At 39.8% G+C, this 22162-nt stretch overlaps 1 protein-coding gene across 4 annotated transcripts in view; it reads right to left on the reverse strand.

Moving 5' to 3' along the window:
- Positions 1-18092, reverse strand: part of LOC127367926 (kelch-like protein 29) — a 201858-nt gene extending 183766 nt beyond the window's left edge. For 2 of the 4 annotated variants that reach the window (XM_051408181.1, XM_051408183.1), the window contains exons 1-2: positions 17781-18092; positions 5574-5647 (exon numbers count right to left, since the gene is read on the reverse strand). The gene's annotated coding sequence lies outside the window, so the exon portion shown is untranslated. The remainder of the gene's footprint in view (positions 1-5573; positions 5648-17780) is intronic. The other 2 variants (XM_051408182.1, XM_051408179.1) reach the window with 2 other exon arrangements.
- Positions 18093-22162: the final 4070 nt, after the last annotated feature.

A 22162-nucleotide genomic window follows, 5' to 3' on the forward strand; every position in this document is an offset into this window, starting at 1 on the left:
TTAGTGACATCACTTTTCTGCTAAGAACATACCTTTTCCAGAACTACCCCTATAATTTTCTGTCTCTACAGCTAAAATACTTAAATACTACTGCGCTGTGTCCAGATAAATGCCCTTCTCAAGGCTTCTTTCCCTCTTTGTCAGCAGGTGAAGACTCCTTCTCGTCTTAATAATAGCGGTAGACAGATGCAGGGCTTTTAAGAAGAGCTTCTGCTGTATCTAACTATGTTAAAAAAGATGTGGCAGCAGGAGATGTCACATAACAGGCCATGAGCCACAGCTAAAAATTAACAGGAGAGAGCTTTTTAAAGTCTTTATCCCGTCACAGCAGGGCCATCCATTAGGCAGAGGCACAATGTGAGCATAAGCGCAAACTGTAATTATGCATTACTGTCATTTTACAACATGGACAATGCACTCTTAAAATGCAAAACAAATATATTAATTCCATGTTATCAAAAATGTGTGTCATTGAAAACTAATTGCAATTATTGCCATAGGCAACATGAATAATGGATTGTAATCCATGTAGAGTGCAAAGAATGCAAATTCCAATGGTATAAAACTAAACTGACCACATATGTTGACATGGTAAAGGGAATATAAGCATATATGAATGCATGTTTGAAATATGTTAATGAAGAGTGGCAGCAAAGGCTGTCAGTCCGTCCATTAAATACATTGATCTAAAGAAAAACATCTCAGAAACCGGATTACCATGAAATTTTGTATGAATGTTCAAAAACAATGTTTTTTAATGCCTTTAGTGACACTCAAACACATTAGGTCAGAGTTAGCTCTTAACCAAAACTTTGGTCCATGATGTAGTGTATAGCTGCAACATTAAGTCAACTAAATGTATCTATTTTGATCAATCAATTAATAATTTTAAATAATCCTTTAGTGAAAAAATATATTTTTTTGCAGCTTTTCCAATGAGATAACCTTTTGATTCTGGACTGCTGTTCGCACAAAACAGCCTTATGAAAAATTTAAATAATCATTACTTGCAGCTCTGGTAGTGCCTTGAAGACTGCTGACCAGATTTGAAAATCAGAATGAATTTCTGACCTTGAGAACAGCTGTTTGACAAAATATTGTAAGAATCAAGGTCCATTTATTTCAGAGCATCTTATGGTCTTCATCAGTGAATATAGACAACAAAGTAATTGCCAGATTTGCACAAAATTTGGTGTGCATATTCATGATTCTAACAGACCTAGTTATAGTTATCAAAAGGTAAGGGACACCATTTTTCGATTTTGTCTTGGTAGGCATATGGCATGCGAGCCCTGCACCCACTGTTCCAGAGAGCGCTCCCAAACAGGTCCATAACATAATGACTACAGACAGAAATAAAAAGAGATCTGCATAATACATATAAAATTAATAATAAAGTCATAAATATTAAATGCTCAGTCCAAAGTCAAAGTTAGTCCTGTAGACTGGGACAAAATTGGAACTTTGTGTTCAGCTACAAAAAGGTGACCACATGGTTTTATTAGCATTCACTGACAAAAAAGGAGTCACTGCACACGTCCCACAATACTTTACTGCACTCCTGAACAGGAGAGATGTAGCTTTCTTTCTCATTAAGTGCTGCAGAGTCCCCTTGAGGCTTTTATTCGCCGCCACCCCCCAACCTTCCTCCTCAACTAGTGCAGCAGGTAGGCTGCCAGCTGATGGCACCTTTGTCTGAGAGGCTCTGCATGCTACCAGGAGACGTGTTTTCCTCCTCGCAGAAGCTTGTCATCTATCATTACTCGAGGTGGCCTTGAGAATGATTCCGGCAGACAGCTCCAGCTTACCGTCTGGGGGCCCAACATAAACAGCACACTGCTGGGCAAACAAGGGTGATGATGACCATTACTTCCCATGGTATGTGGTAAAAAAAGAAAACTTATTGTGTTGTGTTCCAGCTTAAATTCAGCAGGCAATGGGGTGTGTTTGATCATTTGGTTTTTGTCATTTTCGTACATTTTTAGTGGTAATGCTTTGCTCTCACACTCTGCTGTGATGATTTAGGGTACATTAACACCAAGAATGTCTGGAGTGGTTCAAACAAACTTTGGATCACTTACTCTTCTTAGTTAAAATGAGAAGAACAGCATTCAAAATTGGCTCTGCAACAAATAACCACACCAGGGCTGCCTGAAAATGCAAGTCTGTGTCCCATTCCAAGCTAAATGTGGTGCAGTTTGTTTGGAGTAAGAACAGTCACGCCAACTAATGGAAAAACCCAAACCACTCTGAGCTTTATGGGTACACGGAGACGGATGGTGACACCTTACAGCCGGCGGGTAACCACTGGCCATAAGATATTCCCATAGACATTTTAGATTAGCGGGTCGAATACAGGGTATCAAATAGTGGACCATAAAAGTTTAAACAGCTTTCTTATGATATTCATAGAAAGTGCACAGAAATACCAAATCTGAGACATTACATGCTATAGTCACTTATAGTTATAATCAGCTGCAACTCTGCAGGATTTAGAGGCCAAAACAATAGAGTTAGACTTAGAGATCATGACAGTGAAGTATTAAACTGGGGGGATGTGGATGTTCCGTTGTCCCAGGGAGAATAAAAATAGTACTTGGGACAGATAATACAGTGTCTGGGACAGTACAGAAATGTATCATTAGAAATTGAATTATGTTTATGCATCATGGAATATCATCTTAAAGTATTATTTTTTTGGCCTTTTATACCTTTATTTGACAGAGATAGCTGGAGAGAGAAAGGGGGGCAGAGAGAGGGGACGACATGCAGCAAGGGTCCGCAGGTCGGACTCGAACCCGAGCCGCTGCGTATATGGGTCGCCAGCTCTACCGACTGAGCTAACTGGCCGCATATATCATTTTAATTGTTAGGTGTTCAAATACGGAAATGTGAGGTGGTACCGGCACAAGGTTTATGTTTAGTTACACATGCTTACACACAAAAAAATCAATTAGAGAGAGAGACTCTCTCACTAGATTTAGTGGCTTTTCCGGCATTCTTAACTGTAATCCTAAAAGCAACTAGCAACAAATTTAACAACTTATTTCGACCACGAGGGAAAAGGTGAGAAATATATTCCAATATATTATATAGTAATTCATTCCAATTCATGCTGCTCCGAGTCATCGCAGTCCACAGCCCTTCTGCCTACTGCGTCGGGGTCTCTCCCTCTCCTCTTAAGCCGTGCGCAGGCAGTCAGTAGGTGAGGCTTGTGGGGCAGGTTTGACTTTCTCTCTCACTCGTTCTCTCCGTATATACAGCCTATATGTGAACAGTTAGTTTAAGCTAGTAAATATTTGAATAGTTTGATCTTCTTCCAGTCTTTGTTAATGTTTTTATGTTTTTTGCTTTAAATATACGATGTCTGTAGTGAGTTAGTGATTAATTGGCTAAATATTAATAATGTTCAAAGTGTGTGTATGTAAATTTCCATCATCGTACACCAATCAGAAACAAGTTTGCATTTGCACTGCAGTTTGCAGTGATGCATTTATTAATCAAACAGAAATGAAGAAGAAGAAACAGGAACTCAACCAAGGACTAAAAGAATAATGAACACTAATTGTGGCCAAATATCTAGGGTAATTAAATTTTTTTATTCAGATATGAGTCCAGGGAACAAATAGCAGAACTTCCATGGTCGACCAGAGTGAGTCGATGAAGTGATGCAAGTTACTGAAACAAAGTTATTATGCAGAATGAAAATAACAACTTCAATTTGGGACAATGGTTGTTAAGTCTGGGACAGTTGAAAGTAGAATTCGGGACAGTTGTGGGACACAAAAAGGGACAAAAATAATTTGTCATTACTGCTAAGGTAGGATTAGTTTGTAGATATTCACAACTTGTGGGCTACGGGCCAGGGTATGCTAAAAGGACTAGTTCCAACAGAATGTTGTTAAACTATGTTAGGCTGCAAAAGGGATTATGGCTGTTCCGGACAGCCACGCTCAAACTCAGGGTGCAAACCTTGCTGTAATTTAAAGCGACAACACACAATAATCAGCTAACTTTCAGAAAGTCTCTCATGGAAATCATTCGTACTGTTCCACTCTACAGCACGCATAAAAAGTGACACAAAAAAAAGAGAACTTGAGAAAGAAGCTCAAATGTTGAACCACACACTTAGCCAATCACATGGGTGAAGTGTGTGTGTGTGAATGTTGGGTTACAGAAATTGTTGGATGCAGCCTCAATCATCAAAAAGATGTTCGATCGTCTGAGAAGCCCTTCTGTTGGAGTATACTGGTGCCTTAATGACGAGGTAGAGAAAGCCTGGTGCACAAAGGCCTAATGTTACGCTCAAGTGGTTCTCATCAACTCGTATACTTCAGGAATTTTCAAATTTGCCACAAGAAGCTGCACTTGAACTAACAAAGTGGTAAATACCAGTGGTAAACAAATAATTCAGATTTTATGAGCTTTGTTATTTCACTCTAACACATGACGGACTACAGCCCACAGCATTGCACGGCGACATAACACAAGCTGCAGGTGTGATTCCTGGTGAGACTTTCAAAATGTATGCAGCACTACCGTTAATTTGCAAAACTGTGAAAGCTGAACGCAGCATGAACCCCGCCACAGCTCTGGACCACAGAGGCCACAGTATAAGCAGTTTTCCACAGCACACAAACCAAACAACACCGAATGATTTTCCACCTGAAGCCCCCCAGTGAGGGTTGAACCCCAGCAAAGAGCGCACATAATGAGTCCTGTTCATCAGTGATGCACTGACCCAGGACAAGCACACACATACAGACACAAACAGACACACAGACACACACAGACACAAAGCCCAACCCCCCCCTCCTCATGTGCCTGTGGCGCCCGCGCCTGGTCACCTCGCTCAGGGATCAAAGGCAGTATGTCGTTCTAATCAGTCCTCGCAGTGGGCAACCCCATTAATTCAATTCTATTTCATCAGTGGTGAGCGGACCACCAGAGGGGTCTGTACATTCCTGGGGTCCTGCGGTCCAGGAGTAATCCTATCTCTAAATGACCCAAGATCAGGCTCTAACTTCATAATTGCTTGGAGACCGACTTGGTCTTGCTTTCTGACAGAATGGCGAGATCTTTGCAGGGTGGAGAAACAAAGACCGACATAGCTCATTTTCTGGACACGGCAGGGATGTCAAGCATAATTAATGACGCCATATATCAAATAATTCCAGACGATCAACCCCCCACTAAACCAGGCCAACACCACAGAACACATACACATAGTAAGCTGTATCAAACAATCAAGTACTGCAAGATGCACTGCAAGATGCATTAAGATTGGAAAAGTGGAATTTGTCAGGTTATACTGGAGTAGAACCAATTTTACTTTGGATAAACTAATTATTATGAAGTATAATATTAATAATATTAATAATAATAATAATAATTACTAATATGACAATTGTCCAAAATAGTTTCTATGGGAAAACAAAAATGTACAATAAAATGGTGAGGCAGAATATGACTGACTAATTTTTTATTGTGCGTCTGTATCATGCTGTGTGGCTTGTCTGTGGTACAATAAAATGTTTATTGGGACATAAGATAATGAGCTTTTCATATCTTACCGTACCTTTGGTCTCTGGTGGATGGGGATGCTCATCACAGACAAATTAGATCTTTTGAGTATTGCCGTCTACACCTGCAGAAACAATAACAGTTGGTGAATATGGTGAGGCTTTAAAACAGAAAATGAAATGAAAAAGCCCATAAATCTGGCCCCAGTATTCTCGTGCTCACCATCTGTTAGTGACGAGAAACCATCATTCCTTCACTCAAAAGAATGAAAAAAATAAAACAACCCATTCAAGTGTGGAACAATCTGCATCAAGAGATTTATTAGTGTAATCTTTGGTCTGGAGAAGAGATAAATGACTCCGCAGAGACATGCGCTCCTCTCCAACTGTCCTGAGAGAACATTAGAGGTCAACGGCGGATAATTTGGCAGTGGAAAAGGTCAAACTGAAAGCATATGGTTGCAGTTAGGAGAGCTCTCAGGGATTGGGAATTGAAAATAAAAAAGGATTCTACAATTATATGCAAAACTGAAGGCTCTGCTCTTTTTAAGATGACGACAAAGGAGAGGGATTGCATGGGAGATGGCACTTCAAAGGCCCTCATTGTCGAACATTAACAACAGCACTGGTGTTCGTAAAAACAGTGATCATCTGACTCCTCTGCAGTGGCAGCCTTTGGAAGTCACCACGTCCCGCTCTTTGTGTACGTCTGTTTGTGTATGAAAGAGTCTCTGCTTCTGTTTGGAATCTGCGTACAAGGGCATTTTATTAGTCTGAATTATGACTTGATTGCAGTAAATGAAAGGAATAACGATCGATGTAGACTGAATCTTTAGTCTTAATAAAGTGTTCATCATTTGAATGTTTTGGTGATATCTTTTTCTCATTCCGAACGTACAATAGCCAAAATGTTAATGATATTTTCATTGCAGCTGATGACCTAAAAATCAATGTAAACGTCGAGTTTTCATAGAATCCCCTCACGATCAAAGAGCAAGGGGCTTTCTTTCTAGACTTAATAATCATACATACAACCAGAAATCCATCATAGATCAAGTAGAGATACAACTTTTTTTTCTCTAGAGCAGCCTTCATAAACCAGAATGCATTGCAATGTTGAACCTAAATCCTGTTTTTCTGAGCTGGAAAACCTCTCGCTCTGACTTCATCAGGATTACTGGGATTACTGCTTTTTCTCTCTCTACCTATACTTAAAGCCCACAGCTGAAATTCTCACGCACGTTTATGTACACTGTCTGGGGGCTCTCCAGAGTCATTCTGGGAAATGTAGGAAACATCTTACTGAAGTAGAAATAGATGAGGCAGCTTGAGGGAGAACAAAAAAAAAGGTAAATTAGATCCACTTCATCAGAATAAAAATAACTTCTGGGACGCATCGGTTGTTACAATTCGATGGAACGCAGCAGTCAAGGGTGGAATTTTTCTTCCTTTCAAACTCCCATATGCAACTGCATGAAAACTGTCTTTGAGCAAGGCACTGACAGGCTTTGACTGTGTTGGGCAGTTAGTCACACCATTTGTTTTTGCACAGGTTTTCATGACGTGCAGGTACATTTCTTTGCTCTTACTGTCTCTCCTTAAGGCATGCTGCCAAAAAATATTTTAAAAACGAGTGAAAAGTATCTGCTCTCCTTCAAAATAATACACTGGTGTTATATACAGTTCTCAGGATGGGCTACAGAATAGAGCCATATGTCTGAGGCAAAGCAGACAGGGAAACCTTTCCAAAAAAGTGAAATGTTATTGAATGCTCATTCATCATGTTTTGCTGACTCTACTTCCAAGTCACATACATCACGTCAAACTTAATAGTCTGTAGAACATGATTTTGACTGCATTTTTTCTTTTAAGATGAAAAATGGTGGATAAAGGCATGTTTCTTTATTCCTAAAAAAAAAGGGAAGCCTGATTTCCATTGTGATGATTGTGCAAGAATGGAAACAGCTACCTTGCCAAATCTTTCTCGAGAGGATGATAAAAGACAGTAGCTCGCTGATATAAGACCAATTCTTTCCGCCATCAGTTTATGGAGCTAAAAAGCGTCTGCTGTGGTACAGAGAGTCTGAAAAAAGTTATGACATATGGCTGTTTATGTAATGCTGCCAAAAAAAATACTAAGTGAAATTTCATTAAAAGTTAGTGTCCAACTGTGCATATATTGAAAATATTTAAACAAGTTGTAATGAGCATTACTCCAAAATACATTATGTTCTGTTGCCACCTGTCTTTATTATACGACAAAGTATGATAGTTACAACTGCTGAAAAAAAGACTGAAAAAAAAAAAAAACCACTGATAATACAACTTATAATGGCATAGAGCTCTACATAAATACACAAAAGAGCATGGTTTTAATGTAACACAAATTCAGAATACTGCGATACCAGTTATTACACAGAGCTAATTCACTATTTGGCACCCGGGTGTTTAAACAAAACCCGACATTTCTCTCTTTTTTACTAGAAACTGAGTTGAAACCCCATAGGAAAAATGTTTACTTTTCCATGAAATTAGAGATGTTTTCCATTAACTCCACACAAAGCAAAAATCATTAAGTACCTCATTGGGTTCTCCCTATAGATTTATATTTCCTCTTCCTCTAATTAACTACTAGCATATCCGTAATGACAAACATGCAGTTTGTGTCTAAAAAGTCACTACTGAATGACATTTAAAATGAGAAACTGTCACAGTAACTTATAAGTCACAGATAAATACTTCATAATAAGTGATGAATAGTCCCTAAAATTGAAAATATCAATGTTCTTTAAGGATCTAGATAAATGTGGAACAATTAAATAATTTTTGGGCTTTGCTACAGCATTAATACATTATAAAAGGAGTTTTTTCAATTTATTTCACACATGAAGCCACTCTCTCATATTCGAAGGATGTAAAGAAAAAAGTTGTACCACGCCAATTATTGTAAACTTGTCAAAATGAACCCCAGCAATAAATCATCTATGTAATTATCAATTGATTGAAGGAGCTATCTAACTGTGAAAAACACTTGGAAGCATGATACATCAATTTTAATGGCATTTCTTAATCAGAATGCTCAGCAATCAGCAGAGACCAATTAGGGCCTGAGAGATAGAGACCCGCCATTAATAATAAAACTTGGCTGCCATCACATTGCCTCCATTCTAAAAGACTGTTGGAGCCAATTTCAAGTGGACTATTCATTTCAGGCTGAAACTATTGTCTCAAAATTTAAGATAGTAGGCAAACAAAGCAAGGGCCTACTACTGAAACTGCAAAATTCGGTGTCAGCCAGACTGCCAAATGACCACTGACTGGCATAACTACAGTTTAAAGATTTCTCTCATAAAACCAAAAGGCTTCTTTTTCGAAGCGGCAATGAATTCATGTCCGGAGAGGGGGAATGGATAGGACTATCTTGCAAATGCTGAGAAATAGAAATGTCTACTCGGGAAAGCTATAAAATTACACAGAGGCCCACAGGCGCCGAGCAATGACAAAAGCTATCTTTACAATGCCACCTTCAGCCGCCGTCTTATTAACATTATGGTCAGTTTTATCGCAGCCAAATGTCTGTGTGTCTTTGAATACAAGAAACAGCCAAACTGCAACGCATAAAATTTACAAGCTGCACAGAGACCGAGCAGAAACATTGCCCTTCATGTGTGTCCAAGCAGGAGTTTACCTCTCACTGATTTTCACTGTTCATTTCCTTGGCTGCAGATATGAGCGGCAATAGCCTGACTTTTAAGTCCACTCCAATGAACTGTAAGGATATAAAGAGAGGTTAAGTAACCAGGGTTTTTTCATTTGAGCAGTGTGTCCCCCTATTTTTTTTTAACCCTATACACTAGTCACCAATAGTCCTATTTTGATATTTAGGTGACCCACTGACACTTTTTCATTTTAAGTCAATGTGACAACATACAATTTTCATCATTCAGTGTATCAACAGCAACATCTGGACCCCCCCTGACAGACAACACGAGCGCGTTTTAGCAAACAGTCTGCAAATAAAAACAGGCTGTTTTCATTATTATTTGTTGCCAGATGTCGTGCAGTAATTACTAAATACAATTAATGACCCTGGTCATTGTGCTGCAGGTATTTATACTGGGAAAATCGACTGCCAACATGAATTAATCAACACTGGAGTACATGCATCACAGCATTAGGTGGTTGGGATGGGGCCAATATTTTATAAGCTGTTCTAGTCCTTAGAAGAATACATTCAGGCTGAGGCAAACAGGCTGTAAATAGGGTGTTATTACAGATCCACATCACACCTCCTGCAAACACATGATTTATGTATCCTCTTAACTCAAAAGCCACCTTTCAACTTGCACTGTTGGGGTATGCAAATCAGACATGGCTGCAAGTAACAGTTATGTATACTTCTATTAACAGTGAACCATTTACATATTCATTCCTTACAGGAGACAAATGATTTAGAGATTTGCAGTTGCACAATGAGTAGAGCCCTCAACATAACAAAACATACTAGATGAGTAAGAAGCAGGGATATCACTAGATGCAGGCAAACAATGACCTGTCAGTTCTGGTTATTCTTTATATTGTATAATGGTCATTTAATGATTTCATAAGATTTCTTGGAAAGCCTGCTTGATATCAATGTTTTTTTTATCTAATAGGCTTTGTTTCCTTTTGAATACCAAGACAAATGATAAAATCAGGGCGAAAACACTTCACAGTGCAATTACTGTTGCACATAAACTACATACCACTGTTATGTAGTGGCACTACTCAAATGGCAGTGGCAATGCTCAAATAGTTTTATTGTAATTTCCCATGGTTCTGAGAAGAAAGGCAAAGGGGAAATGAGTTCAAGTGACTTCAGTGACCGGTGAAATTTGTTTTCCTCTTGAAGTAATTTGAAGTCTGGTTTGCCTCAAGCGGACAGAGCTGGTTTGAGTCTGACATTCCACCTCAAAACCTGTTCCAGCAGGCCTCTTTTTAAGCAGCGCTTCTCCTTAAGGCAGATTCAATTATTCAATTTCAAATAAATTATTACATAATACATCCATGTCCTTCTAAGCGCCAATGCACTCTCAAATAATGTCTGGTATATTCTGCATTTTTAACAACCCTATATCTAGAATAGATTTTATATTTTATTAAAGATGATGTTTATTCCAAAGTAGAGATACAATAGTAAAATACATCTTATTAAAATGACTAAGGTTCATAAAAGAGATGCCAGGGGAGCTGTGGCTGTCAGATATCTGCAGAGCAGAAATACTACAGTAGCCAGGCTTAACAGGAGCCTGCATAAACAGGAGGCAGTAGATGTGGCGGTGATGATGAGCTACAAGATAGAAAAGATTTTCCATGTCCGCCTCCCTTCCCATCTCTCCCCCCATCCATGGAGAAAACCTGCAGTGTCATCATATGGAGCTAACAGGCTTAACCTGCCCCCCATGGAGCCACTCACCACACAGCAGGCTCACAGACTGCAGGGGCCCCGAGATGAAGCCTCACAGGCCCGAGTCCAAACCAAATCCTCCACCCCCTATCCCCCAAACATGTCAAGTGAATTTAAGCCATTTGTGTTGGTATTAAAATTATGGTAATGGCTTCAATTTTTCTCCTCAGAGAGGCTTACTGGGTTTTATTCTTTTTCTTTCAGGAAACCAAATATTTTCAAACAGCACATGAAATGACATTTGGGTTTGGGTTAAAGCTATGGGTAAATTTGGAAATGGGTCCCTATCTGGTAAGTATGGCCCTTGGCCCTGGCTCTCTGTGTCAGCTTGCTTGCTCAGGGCCTAATGAGTCTCAGCGTTTTGTCGGGCAGCGTAGCTTGGCTCTGCCACCTGGAAAGCATAACTGATGGACTACATAGAAAATATTAAGGCCACAATAACACTAGCACACAGGCTAATGCACAGCTATCAACATGTATGGTATGAATGTGCACAGTATAGTGCTTGGATGTGGATGGATCCACAAAGAGGGCTGTTATCACTGACCGGTTATGTTTTTGTTCGTAGGAGATAGGCAAATGGATAATGTAAAAAATAATGGAAGATACATTTAGAAAAACTATATAAACACCTAAATGTGCTGTTAGTTATGTTTCCACAAACACAAGCTATAATTATTTAACAAGTGTTATTAAAATTTCTTAGCTTCACAATTAAAACCCTTATTTCAAATGACCCAAACTCATATTCGAAAGGGAGCTACAAACTCAAATCTCCACGGATGTAGGAGGTTCAGAGCTTAGTGCATTTTGAGACCATTTGGGTCCCTGAACAGGGAAACTGCAGGCTTTTTAGAAATATGATACCAGCATCACTAGCCCTTCAGCGACTGTGTTCAAGAGGGCAGCTGAAGAGACTGCCTTTCAAAGTTCACTGATCTCTAAAGAGCTTGGGAAGCACGGCGTTCGCTCATGGCCTCTTGCCCCGTGTACATTAGCAAGTATATTGTGCTTTTTAATAACCCCTGATGCTAAATATTCAGCAGTATAGTCAAGTAAAGATATCACTGCCACCCATTAAAAAGATAGCAAAAAGCCTGCAGTGGGAATAGCAGAAGACTAATTGTGTACGGTTAGTAAAGATGTTTGAACCACAAACAAATCAATCTTTGTTGTCCGTAGAAAAAGGTGTCACACCTTTCAGGATTGAGGGATAACTCCTTCATTTGTGCCGCAAAAAATAAACACTGGCATCTATTTGTCCAGATGGTAGCAATGTTTCTCAATAGCTTACTGAATAACTGGGCTGCAGAAATAAAATTAGAAATGAGTATTAATAGAAACGCCAAAATTTACAGTTACAAATTATTTACAGGTGTTACTTTGAAAGCCCCTGGTGGCAAAAAAAGATGGCCTCAATCTGTTTTGTCTTGGAAGAAAAGGATATCCTATCCTCCTCCTCCCCTTTTCACTGAAAACTCCTTCATCATCTTGATATCAAAGCTGCACACAGTCAACCAACCCAAGACAGATCAAGCATTCTCTCAACTCGTTTGCTATCAAGCCTGTTACCTTTGATACGCTAATAAACATCGGTAGCTTTAGTGTCAGAACAATTAACCAACTGCAGGCCACGGTAAAGCCTAGATGCAGCTGTTGTTTCAAACAAGACAATCTAAGTTTGGCCCTGCTGTCATTGAACTGCTGCTCTCGCCACTTCAACATTAGTACTTGAAAAGGAAAAAAAAACAAAACAAGATGCTACCGCCTTGATAAGCATACTGCACTCAGCTACCTGCGTGCACCACTTATGTGGCTGTAGCAATTTATCTATGATAGGCTCCATTTATTAATGCGATGCTTACTGGGAGAATTCAAATGACAGTCTCAAGTGGAACCAAAAGCCAAGTATAGAACAACAAGTATATAAGGTGAATAGGTTAAAGTGGATTTAAAGAGTACAAAGATCCAAACACAAGAGTCTAAGAACTACGTTATACTGGCAAGCATAGTTTGGGCTCTGTGGTAAGAGCAATATACACATCACAAGAACCTCTTTAGCATTAAAAGGAATAGTTTGACATTTTGGGACAAGTGCTTTCTTGCTGAGCATTAGGCCCTGTTTACACCTGGCATTAATATGCTTCTTTCTTGATCACAAATCGAGAGCTCCAAGTATGTCAGTTCACACCTGGCATTAACATGCATCTCCACATACGTCTCAAGTGACCACTTGTGATCCAATCTCACTTCCCCGCTCTATATGCAAATAAACACGTACATCATTTCCGTTTGCAAAGACCAAATGCATTGTTGTTTTTAACTGACAGGAGGCTGCAATGCACTTCCCGTGCCTAATCTGCTGGAAATTAAAAGAAGAAGCAGTTTAATAGCAATCATCCAGTTTCATTGCACTCATTCATTCATTGACTCTTCAGTCCAAATGGAAATCAGATGGCATTTTGTGTGTGCTCCTTCCACGAGAATCCATTTTGCCTGTTGCTGTGGCTTCTTCTTACACTTAAATATGATGTCATTGGCGCGTGAATGAGTATGTGGTTCTGCTTACGCAGGAAGCAGGACGTCAGTGGCCAAGGACACATTCACGTACACACTGCTAAAAGGATGTGGCCATATGTGGCCCAGAACCCCTCCGACATGATCTTTATGATCAGATCTCAATGCGCCCTCAAAGCGTCTTGGGTGCATTTACACCTGAACATTAAGCTGTCGGCTTGTGTGATTGGATCACCCAAGACACATGTTAATGCCAGGTATAAACAGGGCTAAGATAATACCACTCTTGTGTCTGTACGGTATAAACATAAGCTGCTACTACTGCCACAAAGACTGGAAACAGCTAGCCTGACTCTGTCTAAAGGTTAAAACATCTGCCTCAAATGACTTGTAAAGCTCCCTAAGTAACACGTTATATCTCGTTTGATTGCTGTGCAGAACGTGTGAAAATGAAATTTTTCTTTAGAGGGGTTTATGTGCCAGACTTAGTTAAGCTAAGCTAACCGACTGGCAGTAGATGCATGTCCACGTAGACATGGGAAGATATGATAATTTTATGTCACTATTATAGTGGCCAAAATAATTGCAGTATATAATACTATAACAATTATCATGAAAATATACTTTTTGCACTAAAACATACTGTAATCACTTTACCTTGCATTTTGTTAAGAAACAAATTTATCGCATCACAGATAGGCACCTCATCTCCCTGTGATTCTTTATTTTGGAATCTTCATCGTACTATTTCCACACATCTGGTTTAATTTTTTTTGTGGGGGCAAGCCTTGGTGACAGGTTTAGGATTTTGGAATGACTGAAAAGATGCAGGCTCCCCCTTGTCCCCTTACCCAAAGTAGTAGGACAGCTTTTTCAAGTCAAGCTATGTGAAGATATTTACAATTGTCCCGATAACAGAAATTCAAGCCTGCTTAATTTTATCTGAGCTCTTTTTTATCGCCATACACAATAATATTGTATGTCTCATAAGTCATGTAGATATATGCAGCTATAAGAGAGGTATTAATCTTAAGTTCTTAGCTAACTCTCAGCAAGAAAGCAAACGAACGCATTTCCAAAAAATTCCAAACTATTCTTTTCATTTTAACTGTTTGATTAAAATGACACTTACGTACCATAACACCATGTGGCTGCTCTTGCTAATATTAAGTAACTTATTATTTCACCAACAGTTATGAAATATGCTGCAAGTGTTCCGACCCCTTCACTGCATATAGTTTTAGCTCTGGTTAAATTTTGCTTCATATTTTTGTGCTAAGTGCATTGCAACCACATAATGCACTCCAGGTTCAAGAGGCTCTTACAGTTTAAAATTACAAAAAAAAAATACTTCTATGGCTAAGTGCAATCTGAAAATCACAAAAAATGATTTTTATTATTCCTGAAGTTACTCCGATTTAGTAAAAGATGCAAACGAGCCATGTGTGCGCCATGCATGATTAATGTTCTGGAAAAATGAGATACAACCATGGACATTTTAGTATTAAAATTATTTTCACAATGTCACCTCATTGCCACCTGGCTACCAGAATCTGATCACAACACTACGCCTTTTCAACTGCAGACATACAGATATTAAAGTGATGCAAATTACTACTGCATTTTTTCCTCGATCCACTGAAAATTTTCCAACCAAAAATACAAAGAACAGCTTCCACACAGTAGGATCTCACTCTGTTTTAATTGAGTATGGATGCTGTTCTTTGTATGTGCGATAAAGTCTTTCCAGCTTCTAAAAAAAGACTTCTAGCAAGGTGAGCTGTGGACAACAATGACTTGTTGTCCACATTTTATAATTTACCTCTGCATTTGTACTACAAGTTAATCATACATAGACTAAATGTGCACACTCAAAGTAGCCTATGAAATATATTTTAATTACTGAAAATTTGGTAAAAATCTGCTGGAGCATCTTTGAAATCTGATTACAAAAAAAGGACACCCCTTTTTATTCTTGGAGAAAATGGAGTTCATTGTCTAGCAAAGGCATAAAAACACACACAATTGCTCTCCGTTTTATTTTTGATTGGGGGCGGGTTTGTCCAGATTGGCCTTCTAATACCCACTGCTCCACCAGAATCAGCGTAATTGCCAGCTACATTCACACATTATTATTTTGCTTTGGTGACGGGTTGGAAGATAAACAGAAGTATTATATGTACATTCTTGAAAGGAGACAGTGGGAATGGCTCCATCTCATCCGAGCTGCTGCCTTACAGCAGCCGAGGCACCATTATGTTTATCTGATTGTTGTTACATGAAAAACACTGAGGACCTGGCTTTCTGCGGTCATGTTTGTTGGGAGAGCCTGGCACAGCTTCTGTTCTCTGGACTCCTTTAAACTGCAGTCCATCACCAGAGGCAACAGCAGTGGATCATAACTTCATCCAAGTAGAGGAATGTACTGTACAGTATTTGTTCCTACCTTCTTTGCCTATATTTACAGCCCACACATCAGTCAAATTATGAACCCCTTACTCTGCAAAAGAGCCCTCCTTCTTGGTCAAATACAAGAATAAAATAAATGGCCCTGAGCTACAGTCTTGTAATCTGCTGACCATAACAACAGGAGTTGGGTTTTTTTTTTGCTTGGCCTTTACTAATAGGATGAATGCCTCTGGGTAATTTCTAAATGAATTCCTCGGGCCAACCTAAATCACGTTTGATATAGAAGGATTATCCCTGATTGAGTTTATGGCAAAGAAGCTTTTGACAAACTGGAGAAACCACAATACTTCCACAGAGGTAAAGCTTGCCTGACAATGAGCCTGTGTGCTGTAGCTGAACACACACATACACACACCTCTGTATATTGCTGCTGGGTAATCATCCACCTACGTTGACTGGATATTGTAAATAGACAATTCTCTGTCATACGCAGCAGCTGAGGCGAGAAGAGCCCCTGCTAAATGGCCCCAGCTCTGAGGCAAATGCATTGTCTTACCTCATCGAGTGCAGGGCTCCCTGCCTGTCCAGGGAGGACTAGGACTAAAGCCCTTAATCCCCGCCTTGATTCACGATAGCCTGCTAGGTTTTCAAATGTCACCAGTGGGTAAGGGTGTCCTGCTCCTGCCCCACATGTTTGCCCCATTAATACAATAATAACACCGGGGTGCATCAATTTAAGAATAGGAGCACATACAGGCAAGCCGGGTAGCTGTACATCTATTTATATATATCAACACGCTCGTAAACAGGCATCAGTGCCAAGACAAGTGAGGATTGACAAGTGTGCTGTTGGTTGATATGAGAGTTGATTATAAATCATGCTGAACTTGGACAACAGATTCAATGTGATAATACTATGATTAGTACCAACCTCATTCTTTCATAAACACCTTCCCACCTGCCAGTAAATAACTGAAACACGGCTCTTCGTGGACGAGTGGCAGCATTTCTAAATGGATGGACTCAGTATCCATCAGAAACTTTCTGAGTCGAAAAAAGGCTCAGTGGTGTCCCTTACAAGCGGTGCTCTACTTCACATCCAAAAGGTACAGCACTCCACTGTAACAACACATGGGACTTGTGATGAGTAATGCTTTGTTGTCTGGAGGATGAGTCTTACGTAGTGTAGGCTACAAGTTATATACATCTGTAGAATATAATAATAGGATTTTATAAATACACTCAGACACCCTGCAGAGTGTGCACAACTAGAATAAAAAAAAGATTATTTGTATGCAATCTGTGCACAGACTGTGCCTATTAATGGAATTGTTTATTTTGTGAACGCATGCAAACATTAATTCAAAGATGTGTAAAAATTTATATTAGTTTAATAACTGCTTAATTTTGCAGAATAGTTTACTCATTATTAAAGGCTTTATGAGGTAAATTCTAATATTTTTCATACTATATTTAACTGTAATAAGTCGAATTAAGAGGCGTTGTTTCAGGCTTTTTAGAAAATACAGCTGTGGCAGTCTCCATCCGTTCGTCCTAGGCTGCTGACCTTTACAACGAACACTTCTTCACTATTTTCCTAAACCTTTCAGTTTTCTGTCACAAGCTCTGAGACGTGAAGTTAGTTTTTTCTTTCTTGCAGGAGCGCTTGCGCACAACGTGAGCGCCGCACACACCATTTGGTAGGATATGGTCCTCAGCAAAGGGGTGGCTGTGAAACTGATGATCCTCCTCTCATTCATTCATGATAGGACAAGTGCCCGTGTGCCTTCTAAAAAACTCCTGCCTCACACAAAGCACGTCAAAATGAAGCCCTACATAGAGTCAGCGTGGCGACTGTTTCTTCCTACGCTGACTGGAGCGCTTACCTCCCCGGCCGCTCGCTGCTCCTGTCCCCCGGCGTTTGTCCTTGTTTCGCTACGACGCTGCTTATGTATGAATGCTGTCTTTATCCCGCAAAGACTGCTGTTGCATTTTACTGCAAAAGGAACAACACTGTGCACCGGTAGCGGCTGTGTGGAGGTCGGTCAGTTGCCTGTCTGTGCACCGCTCTGCACGTCACCAAGTGGAGTGGACAGGACTTGGCAGACGCGTTTTGCTGTGCTCCCTGCGCCACGGCGGATCTTAGATGTAAGCGACTGCTTGGACGGGCTGGCACACCGTGTGGCCACTTTTCTCCCGATGCTGCTCCTCCCCTTTCACTTTGTTTTGTTCACACAAGCCCTACAGCGCCTCCCACCCGTCACTGTGCGCAATTGCAGGCACCCGCAGAGCTGTATCTGGCACCAGAGCACCATTGAGGACAATGAAGTCGTTCTCATAAGAGGGTCCTGGGATCAGCAAGGGGCCACTGAGGGAGTTCCAGAGGTTCCCGCAGGTCCCGATTTGGTGACAGTTGTGTTTCATTCCCTAGATGGACAATGAGAGAGTGAACAGTTACAGTCCACTAACAGTAAAACTCATTTCCATGTCCATTTTTATGAAAAAGTGCTTTCCACAGGTCAAATTCTCAACATAAGGGCCATAATGCTGGTTATTTTTCTTTCTTTGGTCCTGCAGTACCCAGAGCACTGCTGCTTTTCCATCCTACCTGGTAGTTAAATGCTGGTAATTACATTCACTTTGCATCCTGGTTGTAAATCAGCCCCTGATTAGATGGCTGGAATGAAAATCAACAGGGCTCTCTCTCTGGCTGGATCCAAATCGTATAAAATCAATGTCCTTGTTTTTTTTTTTTGTTTAGCTTTCCTAAGCACTTTTTCCAGGAACACAAAGAGAAATGTGATGTGGTCAAGCAAAGATGGGAAGAAGGATTTATATGAAGTTGGCAAAAGACCACTGCAGTGATAAGCGAGGTTGGCCTTTTTCACAGAATCCATTTTGACGAGACACTGTAGGAAAAGCCCAGGTGTAAATGATAAAACTGATGATGGCTGACTTACATTTATCAGCTTTGGTTTCAGCATCTGGTTTTTCTTAAACATTTAGACAATTTGAACAGCTCTTATCTTGGCTGCCTCTCAGATAGGCTACTGGCAGGGCAATTAACTCAGGAATTAATGCAGGAACCTTCTAATCCACAGTTTTTCACCACATAGGACTTTTAAATACTATTTATATCTTCGCAACCCCTTCTAAAGCTTTCCAGTCGCCGCTTAACAAAGCTATTTGTGCTTACGATGGATTATCACCCTGTCAGTGACACATGATGTAGAATCCATTAGAGTCTATTGGTTGTAATGCCCCTTTACTGCCCTACCCATAGCACACCCACACTGGTGTTTTCACTTATTTGTCTTGATTAGTCCTTCTCTCGGGACTGCGTGGGAGTGTGCAGGCAGTTTGATTGACATCTCTATTGCTCACCCATTGGGGTGGAACAGCTTTATTATTTGTATCAGTGCGTGCATCACATTTTTTCTTGTATACCTCCACCCATCTTCAACAGATCAGCCTTAAGTGAAAGCACCTGTGTTAATCCTTATAGCACAGGGGTAAATAATTTTAAAAAATGATGGCTGACTTCTGTGAAGCTGTCCTGGTATTGCATGCTGACTCACTGTCAGACTGTCATGGCTGACTGAGACACTGAAACAGAACTGAGCATTTTTAACATTATTAGTTACACCTGTGCTTTTCCTACTATGAAAAGTCAAAATTTTGTCACTCCTATGGTATGTTAATTGCTGGAGTAAAAGCTGTAAATTTGTTTGCGAAACAAATCCAATGCTGAGTTACTTCATTATGTGTTATGATGATATACATGCATCTAAATTCTTGCAATGGCCACTGTTACTAGGCTGTACAGGAAGTATCCCACTTGGAAAATACATTCCCTTAATTAGAAATAGAGTCATTTACAGCTCTTTTACAGGACATGACATGAGAAATTACTTCAGCAAAGCACAGGCAGGAATACCCAGCAGTAAAAAGTAATAAATGGTAGTGTAATAATACGATTAAGTGGCAATCTACAGTATAAAAATACTCAGTCACAAGTCCTAAATTGAAATTAAACGTAAATACAAGTACCTAAGTATTATGAGAAAATGTACTTATCAGTAGTAGAAGGACTGAGGATGGACCATGTCAGTGTTTATATATCACTGATTTATAACCACTAATTTGTTAAAATAAAGCTTTGTGTGTGTGTGTGTGTGTGTGTGTGTGTGTGTGTGTGTGTGTGTGTGTGTGTGTGTGTGTTGTTTAGGGTTTTGGTCAATGTAAAGAAATAATGTTTTGAAATATTAAAGCCCATGCACACCTACAGTCCAGGGCAGACTAGAGGTCTAATTAGCAAATTAGAGCAATTGAAAACACCTATGTGGATGTGCAGAGCTTTGAATTTGTAAGCTAAAATAAAAGTAAAAAATAGAGTATTTCCCTCCCTCTCTCCCCCATAGTGAAGTAGAAGCACATGGAAATACTGAAGTAAAGTACTTCAGAATTGTACTTAAGTACAGTATTTGACAATGTTTAAAATAGTAAATTTCTCATGAATATGAGTATAGATATCATGTTCACCAGCATACAAGTTAAGTATATGCACTCCAAACTGCTTGGGTAAAATACTTGAGTGCTCTCCAGTCCCGAGACATCCAGCGTTTCATCAAAATGTCACACTTGGCAGACTCGATAGTGGGCCTTATCAGGGGTCAAATTCTATTTTGCAGTAATTTCAGAAGTCTCCCAGCTGTGCCTTTCAGCCATGACAGCATGTGAAATGGTGTGCGATGGCGTGTACTAATTTGTCGTAGAGCCCAGTGAGCCAAATCTGAACCAGCAGGTATTAGTTTGAATTAAAAAAGGACTTTTACATTGTACAAATAAAGCTTCCTATCTGGAATCTTGGTTTTATGGAATGACTCACCCAAAGGAAAATGAGTATCACGTTCAGTGATAGAGCAGCTCTGTGGGACCATCTGATGACGTTCTGCCATTGATGTTCAATAGCATGACCCAGAAATCAGGACGAGGGAAAGACAGGGATGAGGAGGGCATGCAGTGCAACTCCACAGTTAATGGCAGCTTTGATGAAGATGCTATACAAGGTCTGTAAGAAGCAGGGAACAACAATGGGCCATTGTTGTTTGATAATTAACAAAATTGTAGTGTATCAGCGTCTCCGGTGACAGGAAAGAGATAATCTAAAAGTGTTTTGCAATATTTGGTATTGGGACAGATGAGGATCTCCAAAAATGTTATAACCTTATCCCGCTTATGTGAAGCAGTGTGTTGAATTTAAGAAGAAAAAACAGGGAATAAATAAATGTGCTTGTGAAAAATAAACTGAACATGTGTAAGGTTTATCTGAATAAAAATACACCTTCCCTATGATTCTCTATTTGTGTAGGCGTGTTGAAACTTGTTTTGTTATCTGTCACATGTTATTTTGCAATTGCTTACCTCCCAGGTAAGCATCCCAGTGATTCTGCAGGGCAGTGTGTTACTCATGCCCTTTACTGTACCCTATATGTGACAAAATCTGGAGCCTGTAAACAACAGTAATTGGGCTCAGGGGGCAGTGGACAAAAACAAACTGCAGCTATGAGTTTAACTATCATTTCATTTTGCTGTTTGTGGATTTCTTTTCTGTATAATGCAGAGGAACAGAATGAAAATGGACCAAAAATTCAAAACTAATGCATTCCCTGTAAGTGTTATAAAGAAGTTTACTAGGAGTAATAGAAACAACTGCAATTGCTGTGTGAAAACTGGGAAACCGGGGAACCTCCTCCATTCTTGGGTGATGGCTCCATGCACTTCCACACACTATCAATATATCTGCTATTACCACAGGCAATATATGAACCTAGTTTTACTTTGCACTTTGACATCAGTGCTACTTCTTTTACCAGCTGTCCCATGGCTGCTGCTCCAGTGCTTTTCGTTAACGGTCAGTGTATATCATTGTCAAAAAGGGTGGCTCTGGCTATGATCTTAGTAGTTTATACTGCACTGTGTCGGTTCCACATTGTGTAATTGTCTTTTTATGTGTGTGCCTCAGTGAAGTGTTTGTGCAATCTTTGCATTTTTAACTATGAACAGAATGGAGACATTCTTTGGATGTTCTAGGCTTCCAAAGTTCAATAAACAAACCTCAAGCTAGGTCTCTAGAAGGCATTTTCTGGACTGTATAAGATGTGTATACTGTCATAAAACTGTGATAATAAACACACCTTGCCTGAATAAATTAGAGTAGAAACAATTGGAACTGGAACAACTCTCATAAAGAAGTAATTGATGAATG

Source organism: Dicentrarchus labrax, unplaced genomic scaffold, assembly GCF_905237075.1.
Source record: "Dicentrarchus labrax unplaced genomic scaffold, dlabrax2021, whole genome shotgun sequence".
In the NCBI taxonomy this organism is placed as follows: domain Eukaryota; kingdom Metazoa; phylum Chordata; class Actinopteri; family Moronidae; genus Dicentrarchus; species Dicentrarchus labrax.